This window comes from Chiloscyllium punctatum, chromosome 36 (assembly GCF_047496795.1).
Source record: "Chiloscyllium punctatum isolate Juve2018m chromosome 36, sChiPun1.3, whole genome shotgun sequence".
NCBI lineage: Eukaryota > Metazoa > Chordata > Chondrichthyes > Orectolobiformes > Hemiscylliidae > Chiloscyllium > Chiloscyllium punctatum.
In genome coordinates this window covers 65,710,419-65,723,447 of record NC_092774.1, presented here as the reverse complement: position 1 = coordinate 65,723,447, position 13,029 = coordinate 65,710,419, and the positions used below count along the sequence as shown (strand labels likewise).

The window sequence follows — 13,029 nt, the reverse complement described above, 5'->3', positions numbered from 1 at the left end:
GCGTGTAGTTGTGGCCGAACACTTAAGGTGTTGGCGTAGAGATCCTTTGGGGCTCCCCGCCCAGGTTGGTAACCTGCTGGCTATGATTTCTTCGCTGGCGATTTTAAATGACTTCCTGTTGGTTGCATTATCGCTCAAACTTCACAAAACCCGTCTCAATAAAGACCCGTTTTCTCATGTCTGGGAATTGATTGCCATGCAGGAAACTCGGGTTCTGAACAAACAACGTACCAGACTCACAACGTCAGCTCTGTTTCCCTCTCCACAGATGCTGCTCGACCCGTTGGCTTTCTGCAGTATTCTCTGTGTTTATTAGGCACAAGTGCTGCTTTTCATTCAAGAACTTCAATCCCTGTCCTCTGGTAACTGACTCTGGTCAGTGGCAATTGGTTCTTCTGATCATTAAACTGCCCATTCCCACCGCTTCTTCCTCCATCGTGACCAACAGCCCCAGGAAATCTCCAGTTTTCCTTCTTTGCTCCAAAGCGAACATTCTCCACCTTGGGAATGTCTCCCCAAAATGGAAATTCCTCATCCCTGGACATGAGGCAAGGGAAGAGAATTCTGCAAAATATTGTCAGTTAGGAAATGGAAAAATGTTCAAATGTTCATGAAGCAAAACAGAAATCCCAGTCTCCAGCTTTGTGAACCTTTAGAAACACTTTGCGAAGCGGATTTAGAGGAGAATGAAAGATGACCGGTCCGATTGAGCAGAGACAGTCCAGACACCGTCCCCATGTTGACGAGGCCGGGAGGTTGACTCTGATGTTCTTGGCACATGAACTGATCTGAGACAATGAAAGAATTGTCGTTCCTGCACATCATGAATTCAAACCCCTTCTCCCCTGCGAGCCAACGAGAGAACTCGGGAACAGGCAAAACACTGAAAGGCTGGAAGGGCGACGGCCCCGGAGTAAGAAAGCTAGTTCCTCGTGACATGGATGTGTCTGCAGACTGTCCCCGGTATCTCCACAAGAGATCTCCCAGGCTTGATTATGGAAAAGTAAAACTGATAGACGACAATTGTAATTCTCGGCGGGGAGGCTGAATTATAAAATCACCAGGCGATGGTGCAGCCCACGTCAGCGCCTGTCTCTGTGGCGCAATTGGTCAGCGCGTTCGGCTGTTAACCGAAAGGTTGGTGGTTCGAGCCCACCCAGGGGCGGTGTGTTCGCTGCCCTTCTTTGGCTTCGAAGCTGTGCGCTTTTAATGGCGTCAGGAAAATTTTCCCCAAACGGAAATCTTCTCCACAAAGGGGTTTCTGAATTGAATTGATGTCTAACGGAAGGGACTGCGTTTGCTGAGAAGACGAGACCAAAAGAGAAACTAGGCAGGTTTGACAGTACCTGTCGGTGAAAACACAATTTTGAAATGTTGCCTCTGATTCTCTTTCCACAGATGTTGCCTGACCTGCTGAGTTCCTCCTGCAATTTCTAACGGAAAGTTCATTTCATCTTTCGGGGTGAAACACCGAAATATCTGCAAACACCATGTGCCGATATTTAACCCTTTCGAATCACTGTGAAGTGATTGGATTCAAACAAACTCTGCGATGATTCACTCTTTCTCAGCTCCATAGGCAGACAGGCCTGGGAAGTCAAGCTGTCAATGTGGTTCTGTATTCGTGAGCCGAGTGGTTAATGCGATGTACATGAAATCCATTGCGGTTTCCCCTCGCAGGTGTGAACCCTGCCGAGTACAAAATGAGAAATGTCGTCGAAAAGAAAGGGAGCTTGCTCCCCGGCTTCTTCTTTAAGATTCAAATCAGTGGAGGGGGAAAAATATTTCACTCAAATTGGGACTGGTGGGAATCTGCAACCCACTGCCTGTTCGGGTGGAACAAGCAGATACCCGCAGAGCTTCTTTTGAGGCTATGAGCAAAGTGTTTGGAAATGAGACTAGAAGAGTGAGGTGCTTGAAATCGTGATCGAAATGAAGCAGGCACCTGAGGACAAGGGTGTTTCCTTTGCCAGTGAAAGATACTGCTTCACCAAGTTGGGCCTGTGGAAGGGAATCAGTGACGGTGATTATCTTTGGTTGTTCACCTTGTGAATGAACCCATTGCTGCGCATGTCCGTGTTAACGTCAGAACTCTGCAGCATGGTGGCGTGAGATACGCACAGGGCCGGGGCGCAATGGATGATGCATCTGACTCCACCTCCCTGTTTGAAATGCAGCTCACAGCTTCTTCACACACCCCAATTAATCTTTCTCATTGTCCTGAAGCCGGCATACGGTTTGAATTCCCGATCTGCGGGAATGAGAATCCTTTCACTGTCTCGCGTCAGTAAATGTCCCTGAGAACATCTGAGTCAACTCACAGCGCAGTCATATGAGGGGAAGCTGAAATAGCCCCACATGCTGCTCACGGGCACATTTTATTCTCCCCAACTCAACGCCTCAAACACTGCGGCTCCTGGGAGTGGAAAAGAAACAATCACCAAAACCCAGTCCAAGCTCTGTGAATCTTCAGAAAATCAGCAAACGTTCATCCCTTCGGATTTTCTATCCTGGGCTGACAGGGATGGGTTTTGTCACTCTTTTGTAGGACATTGCAAGTGGATGTTTTGCAAAAATGCACTACAATGCAATCTGATTAATCAGGACCTGGATGTTTTCGGTCTTTGAATGTATGTGTTGTGCTCCAGAACTTTGCTGTTCACAGTTTATAATACTTATCTTCCCAGTCCCCTGTATCACTTGTCGAAAATGTTTAATTTGTGTCTTGTAATCCTTTCACTGTCTGCTAATGAGGATAGCGTTTCCGTGTTTTACCTAAATTATCTTGACCTTGCATACCTCAAGCCTCAAGCGAATTTCACGAGAAACCTTGTCCAGTTCAAAAGCCAACTGTTCATGATGGCTCTGTTCCTTGTCACGGGTCCAATTTCAGATCGATGTTGTTAATGTCCCTTCTACTCCTTCAGATCCAGGTTTCGCTCACAGGGCTAGAACAGAACTGTCACCAAATACATTTACCAATCTACGTTCATCCTATCGATTGTATTAGCATCATCAACACTTCTCATCAAAATATCTCGAGAGACTTTCATCACAATTTTCTGTGAACAGTCCTACATTAGCTTTGCTGAATGAACCCCAAATTTCTTGAAGTGGCTCCTTATTTTCGGCCCTGATTATTAATCTCTCTACGCATGGGAATGGATCCTTCCCAGCCGCTCTATCTCTCATCAATGTGTGTAGTTCAATTCGATCTCCCATCAGCCTCCTCTGTCCTGATCAAATCCAGGGCAACAGGAACCGTTGGGGCTATGGCGCGGACAGGACAATCCCAATACTCACCTTTCCTGTTAGAACTATTCCATGAGAAAGTGTAGACCACAACTTTGGGCGTGTAGTTGTGGCCGAACACTTAAGGTGTTGGCGTAGAGATCCTTTGGGGCTCCCCGCCCAGGTTGGTAACCTGCTGGCTATGATTTCTTCGCTGGCGATTTTAAATGACTTCCTGTTGGTTGCATTATCGCTCAAACTTCACAAAACCCGTCTCAATAAAGACCCGTTTTCTCATGTCTGGGAATTGATTGCCATGCAGGAAACTCGGGTTCTGAACAAACAACGTACCAGACTCACAACGTCAGCTCTGTTTCCCTCTCCACAGATGCTGCTCGACCCGTTGGCTTTCTGCAGTATTCTCTGTGTTTATTAGGCACAAGTGCTGCTTTTCATTCAAGAACTTCAATCCCTGTCCTCTGGTAACTGACTCTGGTCAGTGGCAATTGGTTCTTCTGATCATTAAACTGCCCATTCCCACCGCTTCTTCCTCCATCGTGACCAACAGCCCCAGGAAATCTCCAGTTTTCCTTCTTTGCTCCAAAGCGAACATTCTCCACCTTGGGAATGTCTCCCCAAAATGGAAATTCCTCATCCCTGGACATGAGGCAAGGGAAGAGAATTCTGCAAAATATTGTCAGTTAGGAAATGGAAAAATGTTCAAATGTTCATGAAGCAAAACAGAAATCCCAGTCTCCAGCTTTGTGAACCTTTAGAAACACTTTGCGAAGCGGATTTAGAGGAGAATGAAAGATGACCGGTCCGATTGAGCAGAGACAGTCCAGACACCGTCCCCTTGTTGACGAGGCCGGGAGGTTGACTCTGATGTTCTTGGCACATAAACTGATCTGAGACAATGAAAGAATTGTCGTTCCTGCACATCATGAATTCAAACCCCTTCTCCCCTGCGAGCCAACGAGAGAACTCGGGAACAGGCAAAACACTGAAAGGCTGGAAGGGCGACGGCCCCGGAGTAAGAAAGCTAGTTCCTCGTGACATGGATGTGTCTGCAGACTGTCCCCGGTATCTCCACAAGAGATCTCCCAGGCTTGATTATGGAAAAGTAAAACTGATAGACGACAATTGTAATTCTCGGCGGGGAGGCTGAATTATAAAATCACCAGGCGATGGTGCAGCCCACGTCAGCGCCTGTCTCTGTGGCGCAATTGGTCAGCGCGTTCGGCTGTTAACCGAAAGGTTGGTGGTTCGAGCCCACCCAGGGGCGGTGTGTTCGCTGCCCTTCTTTGGCTTCGAAGCTGTGCGCTTTTAATGGCGTCAGGAAAATTTTCCCCAAACGGAAATCTTCTCCACAAAGGGGTTTCTGAATTGAATTGATGTCTAACGGAAGGGACTGCGTTTGCTGAGAAGACGAGACCAAAAGAGAAACTAGGCAGGTTTGACAGTACCTGTCGGTGAAAACACAATTTTGAAATGTTGCCTCTGATTCTCTTTCCACAGATGTTGCCTGACCTGCTGAGTTCCTCCTGCAATTTCTAACGGAAAGTTCATTTCATCTTTCGGGGTGAAACACCGAAATATCTGCAAACACCATGTGCCGATATTTAACCCTTTCGAATCACTGTGAAGTGATTGGATTCAAACAAACTCTGCGATGATTCACTCTTTCTCAGCTCCATAGGCAGACAGGCCTGGGAAGTCAAGCTGTCAATGTGGTTCTGTATTCGTGAGCCGAGTGGTTAATGCGATGTACATGAAATCCATTGCGGTTTCCCCTCGCAGGTGTGAACCCTGCCGAGTACAAAATGAGAAATGTCGTCGAAAAGAAAGGGAGCTTGCTCCCCGGCTTCTTCTTTAAGATTCAAATCAGTGGAGGGGGAAAAATATTTCACTCAAATTGGGACTGGTGGGAATCTGCAACCCACTGCCTGTTCGGGTGGAACAAGCAGATACCCGCAGAGCTTCTTTTGAGGCTATGAGCAAAGTGTTTGGAAATGAGACTAGAAGAGTGAGGTGCTTGAAATCGTGATCGAAATGAAGCAGGCACCTGAGGACAAGGGTGTTTCCTTTGCCAGTGAAAGATACTGCTTCACCAAGTTGGGCCTGTGGAAGGGAATCAGTGACGGTGATTATCTTTGGTTGTTCACCTTGTGAATGAACCCATTGCTGCGCATGTCCGTGTTAACGTCAGAACTCTGCAGCATGGTGGCGTGAGATACGCACAGGGCCGGGGCGCAATGGATGATGCATCTGACTCCACCTCCCTGTTTGAAATGCAGCTCACAGCTTCTTCACACACCCCAATTAATCTTTCTCATTGTCCTGAAGCCGGCATACGGTTTGAATTCCCGATCTGCGGGAATGAGAATCCTTTCACTGTCTCGCGTCAGTAAATGTCCCTGAGAACATCTGAGTCAACTCACAGCGCAGTCATATGAGGGGAAGCTGAAATAGCCCCACATGCTGCTCACGGGCACATTTTATTCTCCCCAACTCAACGCCTCAAACACTGCGGCTCCTGGGAGTGGAAAAGAAACAATCACCAAAACCCAGTCCAAGCTCTGTGAATCTTCAGAAAATCAGCAAACGTTCATCCCTTCGGATTTTCTATCCTGGGCTGACAGGGATGGGTTTTGTCACTCTTTTGTAGGACATTGCAAGTGGATGTTTTGCAAAAATGCACTACAATGCAATCTGATTAATCAGGACCTGGATGTTTTCGGTCTTTGAATGTATGTGTTGTGCTCCAGAACTTTGCTGTTCACAGTTTATAATACTTATCTTCCCAGTCCCCTGTATCACTTGTCGAAAATGTTTAATTTGTGTCTTGTAATCCTTTCACTGTCTGCTAATGAGGATAGCGTTTCCGTGTTTTACCTAAATTATCTTGACCTTGCATACCTCAAGCCTCAAGCGAATTTCACGAGAAACCTTGTCCAGTTCAAAAGCCAACTGTTCATGATGGCTCTGTTCCTTGTCACGGGTCCAATTTCAGATCGATGTTGTTAATGTCCCTTCTACTCCTTCAGATCCAGGTTTCGCTCACAGGGCTAGAACAGAACTGTCACCAAATACATTTACCAATCTACGTTCATCCTATCGATTGTATTAGCATCATCAACACTTCTCATCAAAATATCTCGAGAGACTTTCATCACAATTTTCTGTGAACAGTCCTACATTAGCTTTGCTGAATGAACCCCAAATTTCTTGAAGTGGCTCCTTATTTTCGGCCCTGATTATTAATCTCTCTACGCATGGGAATGGATCCTTCCCAGCCGCTCTATCTCTCATCAATGTGTGTAGTTCAATTCGATCTCCCATCAGCCTCCTCTGTCCTGATCAAATCCAGGGCAACAGGAACCGTTGGGGCTATGGCGCGGACAGGACAATCCCAATACTCACCTTTCCTGTTAGAACTATTCCATGAGAAAGTGTAGACCACAACTTTGGGCGTGTAGTTGTGGCCGAACACTTAAGGTGTTGGCGTAGAGATCCTTTGGGGCTCCCCGCCCAGGTTGGTAACCTGCTGGCTATGATTTCTTCGCTGGCGATTTTAAATGACTTCCTGTTGGTTGCATTATCGCTCAAACTTCACAAAACCCGTCTCAATAAAGACCCGTTTTCTCATGTCTGGGAATTGATTGCCATGCAGGAAACTCGGGTTCTGAACAAACAACGTACCAGACTCACAACGTCAGCTCTGTTTCCCTCTCCACAGATGCTGCTCGACCCGTTGGCTTTCTGCAGTATTCTCTGTGTTTATTAGGCACAAGTGCTGCTTTTCATTCAAGAACTTCAATCCCTGTCCTCTGGTAACTGACTCTGGTCAGTGGCAATTGGTTCTTCTGATCATTAAACTGCCCATTCCCACCGCTTCTTCCTCCATCGTGACCAACAGCCCCAGGAAATCTCCAGTTTTCCTTCTTTGCTCCAAAGCGAACATTCTCCACCTTGGGAATGTCTCCCCAAAATGGAAATTCCTCATCCCTGGACATGAGGCAAGGGAAGAGAATTCTGCAAAATATTGTCAGTTAGGAAATGGAAAAATGTTCAAATGTTCATGAAGCAAAACAGAAATCCCAGTCTCCAGCTTTGTGAACCTTTAGAAACACTTTGCGAAGCGGATTTAGAGGAGAATGAAAGATGACCGGTCCGATTGAGCAGAGACAGTCCAGACACCGTCCCCTTGTTGACGAGGCCGGGAGGTTGACTCTGATGTTCTTGGCACATGAACTGATCTGAGACAATGAAAGAATTGTCGTTCCTGCACATCATGAATTCAAACCCCTTCTCCCCTGCGAGCCAACGAGAGAACTCGGGAACAGGCAAAACACTGAAAGGCTGGAAGGGCGACGGCCCCGGAGTAAGAAAGCTAGTTCCTCGTGACATGGATGTGTCTGCAGACTGTCCCTGGTATCTCCACAAGAGATCTCCCAGGCTTGATTATGGAAAAGTAAAACTGATAGACGACAATTGTAATTCTCGGCGGGGTGCTGAATTATAAAATCACCAGGCGATGGTGCAGCCCACGTCAGCGCCTGTCTCTGTGGCGCAATTGGTCAGCGCGTTCGGCTGTTAACCGAAAGGTTGGTGGTTCGAGCCCACCCAGGGGCTGTAGACTTTCAAACCAAGGAGGGTGAGCGTACATTTGAGCAGGAGATTCTCAGCCGGCTCGGTCCCCTTCTTTGGCTTCGAAGCTGTGCGCTTTTAATGGCGTCAGGAAAATTTTCCCCAAACGGAAATCTTCTCCACAAAGGGGTTTCTGAATTGAATTGATGTCTAACGGAAGGGACTGCGTTTGCTGAGAAGACGAGACCAAAAGAGAAACTAGGCAGGTTTGACAGTACCTGTCGGTGAAAACACAATTTTGAAATGTTGCCTCTGATTCTCTTTCCACAGATGTTGCCTGACCTGCTGAGTTCCTCCTGCAATTTCTAACTGAAAGTTCATTTCATCTTTTGGGGTGAAACACCGAAATATCTGCAAACACCATGTGCCGATATTTAACCCTTTCGAATCACTGTGAAGTGATTGGATTCAAACAAACTCTGCGATGATTCACTCTTTCTCAGCTCCATAGGCAGACAGGCCTGGGAAGTCAAGCTGTCAGTGTGGTTCTGTATTCGTGGGCCGAGTGGTTAATGCGATGTACATGAAATCCATTGCGGTTTCCCCTCGCAGGTGTGAACCCTGCCGAGTACAAAATGAGAAATGTCGTCGAAAAGAAAGGGAGTTTGCTCCCCGGCTTCTCTTTAAGATTCAAATCAGTGGAGGGGGAAAAATATTTCACTCAAATTGGGACTGGTGGGAATCTGCAACCCACTGCCTGTTCGGGTGGAACAAGCCGATACCCGCAGAGCTTCTTTTGAGGCAATGAGCAATGTGTTTGGAAATGAGACTAGAAGAGTGAGGTGCTTGAAATCGTGATCGAAATGAAGCAGGCACCTGAGGACAAGGGTGTTTCCTTTGCCAGTGAAAGATACTGCTTCACCAAGTTGGGCCTGTGGAAGGGAATCAGTGACGGTGATTATCTTTGGTTGTTCACCTTGTGAATGTTCCCATTGCTGCGCATGTCCGTGTTAACGTCAGAACTCTGCAGCATGGTGGCGTGAGATACGCACAGGGCCGGGGCGCAATGGATGATGCATCTGACTCCACCTCCCTGTTTGAAATGCAGCTCACAGCTTCTTCACACACCCCAATTAATCTTTCTCATTATCCTGAAGCCGGCACACGGTTTGAATTCCCGATCTGCGGGAATGAGAATCCTTTCACTGTCTCGCGTCAGTAAATGTCCCTGAGAACATCTGAGTCAACTCACAGCGCAGTCATATGAGGGGAAGCTGAAATAGCCCCACATGCTGCTCACGGGCACATTTTATTCTCCCCAACTCAACGCCTCAAACACTGCGGCTCCTGGGAGTGGAAAAGAAACAATCACCAAAACCCAGTCCAAGCTCTGTGAATCTTCAGAAAATCAGCAAACGTTCATCCCTTCGGATTTTCTATCCTGGGCTGACAGCGATGGGTTTTGTCACTCTTTTGTAGGACATTGCAAGTGGATGTTTTGCAAAAATGCACTACAATGCAATCTGATTAATCAGGACCTGGATGTTTTCGGTCTTTGAATGTATGTGTTGTGCTCCAGAACTTTGCTGTTCACAGTTTATAATACTTATCTTCCCAGTCCCCTGTATCACTTGTCGAAAATGTTTAATTTGTGTCTTGTAATCCTTTCACTGTCTGCTAATGAGGATAGCGTTTCCGTGTTTTCCCTAAATTATCTTGACCTTGCATACCTCAAGCCTCAAGCGAATTTCACGAGAAACCTTCTCCAGTTCAAAAGCCAACTGTTCATGATGGCTCTGTTCCTTGTCACGTGTCCAATTTCAGATCGATGTTGTTAATGTCCCTTCTACTCCTTCAGATCCAGGTTTCGCTCACAGGGCTAGAACAGAACTGTCACCAAATACATTTACCAATCTACGTTCATCCTATCGATTGTATTAGCATCATCAACACTTCTCATCAAAATAACTCGAGAGACTTTCATCACAATTTTCTGTGAACAGTTCTACATTAGCTTTGCTGAATGAACCCCAAATTTCTTGAAGTGGCTCCTTATTTTCGGCCCTGATTATTAATCTCTCTACGCATGGGAATGGATCCTTCCCAGCCGCTCTATCTCTCATCAATGTGTGTAGTTCAATTCGATCTCCCATCAGCCTCCTCTGTCCTGATCAAATCCAGGGCAACAGGAACCGTTGGGGCTATGGCGCGGACAGGACAATCCCAATACTCACCTTTCCTGTTAGAACTATTCCATGAGAAAGTGTAGACCACAACTTTGGGCGTGTAGTTGTGGCCGAACACTTAAGGTGTTGGCGTAGAGATCCTTTGGGGCTCCCCGCCCAGATTGGTAACCTGCTGGCTATGATTTCTTCGCTGGCGATTTTAAATGACTTCCTGTTGGTTGCATTATCGCTCAAACTTCACAAAACCCGTCTCAATAAAGACCCGTTTTCTCATGTCTGGGAATTGATTGCCATGCAGGAAACTCGGGTTCTGAACAAACAACGTACCAGACTCACAACGTCAGCTCTGTTTCCCTCTCCACAGATGCTGCTCGACCGGTTGGCTTTCTGCAGTATTCTCTGTGTTTATTAGGCACAAGTGCTGCTTTTCATTCAAGAACTTCAATCCCTGTCCTCTGGTAACTGACTCTGGTCAGTGGCAATTGGTTCTTCTGATCATTAAACTGCCCATTCCCACCGCTTCTTCCTCCATTGTGACCAACAGCCCCAGGAAATCTCCAGTTTTCCTTCTTTGCTCCAAAGCGAACATTCTCCACCTTGGGAATGTCTCCCCAAAATGGAAATTCCTCATCCCTGGACATGAGGCAAGGGAAGAGAATTTGGCAAAATATTGTCAGTTAGGAAATGGAAAAATGTTCAAATGTTCATGAAGCAAAACAAAAATCACAGTCTCCAGCTTTGTGAACCTTTAGAAACACTTTGCGAAGCGGATTTAGAGGAGAATGAAAGATGACCGGTCCGATTGAGCAGAGACAGTCCAGACACCGTCCCCTTGTTGAAGAGGGCGGGAGGTTGACTCTGATGTTCTCGGTACATGAACTGATCTGAGACATTGAAAGAATTGTCGTTCCTGCACATCAGGAATTCAAACCCCTTCTCCCCTGCGAGCCAATGAGAGAAACCGGGAACAGGCAACACACTGAAAGGCTGGAAGGGCGACGGCCCCGGAGTAAGAAAGCTCGTTCCTCGTGACATGGATGCGTCTGAAGACTGTCCCCGGTTTCTCCACAATAGACCTCCCAGGCTTGATTATGGAAATGTAAAACTGATCGGCGACAATTGTAATTCTCGGCGGGGAAGCTGAATTATAAAATCACGAAGCGATGACGCAGCGCACGACCGCGCCCGTCTCTGTGGCGCAATTGGTCAGCGCGTTCGGCTGTTAACCGAAAGGTTGGTGGTTCGAGCCCACCCAGGCCCCTCTTTGGCTTCGAAGCTGTGTTCTTTTACTGGGGTCAGGAAAATGTTCCCCAAATGGAAATCTTCTCCATAAAGGGGTTTCGGAATTGAATTAATGTCTAACGTAAGGGACTGCGTATGCTGAGAAGACGAGACCAAAAGAGAAACTCGGCAGGTTTGACAGTACCTGTCGGAGGGAACAGAATTTTGAAATGTTGCCTCTGATTCTCTTTCCACAGATGTTGCCTGACCTGCTGGGTTCCTCCTGCAATTTCTAACTGAAAGTTCATTTCATCTTTTGGGGTGAAACACCAAAATATCTGCAAACACCATGTGCCGATATTTAACCCTTTCGAATCACTGTGAAGTGATTTGATTCAAACAAACTCTGCGATGATTCACTCTTTCTCAGCTCCATAGGCAGACAGACCTGGGAAGTCAAGCTGTCAGTGTGGTTCTGTATTGGTGGGCCGAGTGGTTAATGCGATGTACATGAAATCCATTGCGGTTTCCCCACGCAGGTGTGAACCCTGCCGAGTACAAAATGAGAAATGTCATCGAAAAGAAAGGGAGCTTGCTTCCCGGCTTCTTCTTTAAGATTCAAATCAGTGGAGGGGGAAAAATATTTCACTCATATTGGGACTGGTGGGAATCTGCAACCCACCGCCTGTTCGGGTGGAACAACCAGATACCCGCAGAGCTTCTTTTGAGGCTATGAGCAAAGTGTTTGGAAATGAGACTAGAACAGTGAGGTGCTTGAAATCGTGATCGAAATGAAGCAGGCACCTGATGACAAGGGTGTTTCCTTTGCCGGTGAAAGATACTGCTTCACAAAGTTGGGCCTGTGGAAGGGAATCAGTGACGGTGATTATCTTTGGTTGTTCACATTGTGACTGTTCCCATTGCTGCGCATGTCCGTGTTAACGTCAGAACTCTGCAGCATGGTGGCGTTAGACGCGCACAGGGCCTGGCGCAATGGAAGACGCACCAAACTCCACCTACCTTTTTGAAATGCAGCTCACAGCTTCGTCACACACATCAATTAATCTTTCTCATTGTCCTGAAGCCGGCATACTGTTTGAATTCCCGATCTGCGGGAATGAGAATCCTTTCACTGTCGCGAGTCAGTAAATGTCCCTGAGAACATCTGAGTCAACTCACAGCGTAGTCAGATAAGGGGAAGCTGAAATAGCCCCACATGCTGCTCACAGGCACATTTTATTCTCCCCAACTCAACGCCTCAACCACTGCGGCTCCTGGGAGTGGAAAAGAAACAATCACCAAAACCCAGTCTCAGTTCTGTGAATCTTCAGAAATCTTCGGACTTTCTATCCTGGGCTGACAGGGATGGGTTTCGTCACTCTTTTGTTGGACATTGTAAGTGGATGTTTTGCAAAAAAGCACCACAACGCAATCTGATCAATCAGGACCTGGATGTTTTCGGTCTTTGAATGTAAGTGTTGTGCTCCAGAACTTTGCTGTTCACAGTTTGTCATACTTGTCTTCCCAGTCCCCTGTATCACTTGTCGAAAATGTTTAATTTGTGTCTTGTAATCCTTTCACTGTCTGCTAATGAGGATAGCGTTTCCGTGTTTTACCTAAATTATCTTGACCTTGCATACCTCAAGCCTCAAGCGAATTTCACGAGAAACCTTCTCCAGTTCAAAAGCCAACTGTTCATGATGGCTCTGTTTCTTGTCACGTGTCCAATTTCAGATCAATGTTGTTAATGTCCCTTATACTCCTTCAGATCCAGGTTTCGCTCACAGGGCTAGAACAGAAC

At 46.7% G+C, this 13,029-nt stretch overlaps 3 non-coding genes across 3 annotated transcripts; all 3 read left to right on the top strand.

Annotated features, from left to right (window-relative positions):
* The first annotated feature begins 1,091 nt into the window (after nt 1-1,091).
* trnan-guu (transfer RNA asparagine (anticodon GUU)) lies at nt 1,092-1,165 on the top strand. The gene has a single exon. It is a non-coding gene; the product is annotated as a tRNA-Asn (tRNA).
* Nucleotides 1,166-4,442: 3,277 nt separating this feature from the next.
* On the top strand, nt 4,443-4,516 carry trnan-guu (transfer RNA asparagine (anticodon GUU)). Its single transcript has one exon. It is a non-coding gene; the product is annotated as a tRNA-Asn (tRNA).
* Nucleotides 4,517-7,792: 3,276 nt separating this feature from the next.
* trnan-guu (transfer RNA asparagine (anticodon GUU)) lies at nt 7,793-7,866 on the top strand. Its single transcript has one exon. It is a non-coding gene; the product is annotated as a tRNA-Asn (tRNA).
* Nucleotides 7,867-13,029: the final 5,163 nt, after the last annotated feature.